General features: G+C 36.0%; 1 protein-coding gene across 10 annotated transcripts in view; it reads right to left on the reverse strand.

Annotated features, from left to right (window-relative positions):
• The window catches only part of Bbx (BBX high mobility group box domain containing), a 232217-nt gene that overhangs the window by 134294 nt on the left and 94855 nt on the right, over positions 1 to 3068 (reverse strand). For 8 of the 10 annotated variants that reach the window (XM_031364051.1, XM_031364050.1, XM_031364045.1 and 5 more), the window contains exon 3: positions 804 to 877. The gene's annotated coding sequence lies outside the window, so the exon portion shown is untranslated. The other 2 variants (XM_031364052.1, XM_031364047.1) reach the window with 1 other exon arrangement.

Genomic DNA, 3068 nt, shown 5'->3' on the forward strand with positions numbered 1-3068 from the left:
TTCTCTAATTCCTTCACTGGGGACCCTGCACTCAGTTCGATGGATGGCTGTGAGCCTCTACATCTGTAATTAGACTATTTAATATATTTTCTCATGTTAATTCACACTAATTTCTACAAAATTAAAATATCCATAAAGCACACAGTACTCATGTATCACTAATCATACCTTGCATACCCAGATGGGGAAACTCCAGATATCTTTGTTACTAATACTAACTTTAAAATATTATTGCCATAAAATAACTTGAACAAGGATATATTGTGTTTCAAAGAATGATACAATTTATGTGTTCCTATTTTATCGTCCCAATCTTTTCTTCACTATGTGATCTTCGTATTTTAAATGTTTTCATGATGCAGCCACACACTTGTACATTATTTTTAATAGGTAATAATGGCTGCTGATTCATCTTTTTTTCTAAGGTTAACCCTGTATAGAAAGCTGCTTTGAGGAAGAGTAACCACTTAGATATCTTAGGTGTGTGATTTCTAAATCTGTAGGACTTCAACAGATTGTCTTGAACCAATATTACTAAGAGATTTAATGCTGAAATGAAAGACTTTGAACAGTGTAAATTCATTATTCTGTAAGAAGGTTTAACTTACTTGATGAAGATTAAAATGTTACACACAAAAACACTGACATGAAAAACTGTACAAGGGTCACACTTCCCCGATCAACATGAAAGGTGAATCCATCGGATGAGAACAGGCTGAGACCAGCTCTGATAGCACATGGTTCTTGACTGCCTCACTGCTTCCGGGTAAGAAAGTGAGATGCATGTCCAGAGCAGCTCTTACCAGTCAGGTCAAGACTTCCCATTGTGATTTCAGTGGAACATCAGAACTCCCAGCTTCTGTGACTCAGCAGGATTCTGTAAAAGACACATGGCCAGTGGTGAAAAGGAGAGCCATGAGGCCTGTCCCACAAAGCCAGCATCATCCTAGATACAAGGCAAAACATCCCCTTGCTAAGCAGTGCCTGTTAGAGAAAGTGGCCCAAACTGTTTATCATTGATTTTAATACTAAAAAGACAGTCTCTGCAATTACTCAGCACAGAGGAAAGTTATCTAAACTCAGAATTACAGGCAGTCAATTCCCCACATTTGACTAAAATGAAAAAGTGGTTTACAGACGAACAGCCTGCTCTGGTGGGAAATGGTGAATCTGACATCTATACTAAATTCACGTTACTTTAAATGACTAGCCCAATTCAGCTAGATAAAGTAGCATTTTGTATTACTGACTTTAATTTCTTTTCACTGATTTAAAAGTGAATGAATGAAATAAGGCAATATAAATGAACAAACAAGGAAACAGGTGAGGGGACACATAAAGCTTGGAACAAAAACAAAACAAAACAAAACAAAAACAAAAACCACACGTTCTTTCCTAAGTATAAAGAATTAAGAAAATGGAAGTTGATCAAAGTCACCAATGAAATGTACATGAAGTCAAATGAGACATATAAGATTAAAACAAAAGTACAGGTATATTCTGAAACACATTGTTTTTAAGAATTATTTGAGTCTCACAGAGACAGTTTTAAGCTGGCTTCAATAGTAATAAATCCTTACTCAACTAAAAAGTAACACTGTGGTTATTAACTTACTGACTTACAGCTCCATCAATAATTGTTATTTTATGGCTTGACTAAATTTTTTTTTTTTTGCTTTTTTCCTAATCAGTTAACATGGATATGGAAACTATGGCTCTTCAGTTGAATATCAAAAACGTGTTATAATCCAATGGAGTCCTTCATTCAGGAATAGATGATTCAGTTGTCACCCAGGTCTTTCCAAAGTAATGGCAGAGAAATTAATAAATATTAATTAAATGATCTCATGTTATTTCACACCAGATACTACTGAGTCATCTTCAGATATTTGAAAATAAGTATGTAGCTAAAACTTTTAAAATATTTCTATTTTTAATAATATTTTTAGTATATTATTCCCCTTCCCATTCATCACCCCTTGCTCTATTCTCAAATTCATGGCTTCTTTTTCTTTAATTACTGTTTTACACACACTCACACACAAAGAGAGACAGACAGACAGACAGAGACAGAGACAGGGAGGGATGGGAGAGAGAGAGAGAGAGAGAGAGAGAGAGAAATAGAGAGAGAGAGAGAGAGAGAGGGAAGGAGAGGGAGAGGGAGAGGGAGAGGGAGAGAGATTCCTAAACACACAAATACCACCTGCTCAGTCTGTATAATGTATATTTACATATATATACATATATATATATATATATATATATATATATATATATATATATGATGGTCTCAGGACTCACCCATTGATATGGTCATAACTCCTAACTACATTCTAAATATTTTTCCTCATACCCACAAATAAGTGCAGTTCTCACCTTGCATCAAAGACACTTCTCTTTGTGAAAGAAATCATTACAGAAAAACACAACTGATCAAAAGGCAGAAAACTGACTTTGTGATACCCATTCTCAACTACTACACCTACAATGCAGTTCCCACAGCTAGGGCTCAAGGCTCATTGTGGAAGAAAGAGTGGAAAGATTGTGAGAGACAGAGGAACAGAGTCTGTTGTGAGAGTGTGTTTCCTAGAGTATGTCAGAGAGGCTATACCGTTAAGTCTCACCAGCATGGCAGCCTAAATGAGACCTGAACAACACTGATGCACACACTATCGGAGATAGGGAAAAGCTCACAGGGTCCCAAATCTAGACAAAGGACTACAAGCAACTGAGGAATGCTGTGACTCAGAAAACCAGTTATGTTTAAGCTAACTACAAAGAATATTTATAAATAAATATCTGTTTAATGAAGGAAGTACCCAAAACTGACAAAATCGGTGGTATAGAAATCTCTTCATAAAATATTTGAATTATTTTAAAATACTTTTTTAAAAAAACTATATAGCCAGCAAAATAGCTCAGTACATAAAAGTCCCAAGTCAGAGGACCACAGTTCCATCCCTAGGACCCACATGTTGGAAGTGGAGAACAGACACACAAACACTGACACACACAGACTCAACACACACACACACACACACACACACACACACACACACACACACACA

The sequence above is a fragment of the Mastomys coucha genome, unplaced genomic scaffold (genome assembly GCF_008632895.1).
Source record: "Mastomys coucha isolate ucsf_1 unplaced genomic scaffold, UCSF_Mcou_1 pScaffold12, whole genome shotgun sequence".
Classification (NCBI taxonomy): Eukaryota; Metazoa; Chordata; class Mammalia; order Rodentia; family Muridae; genus Mastomys; species Mastomys coucha.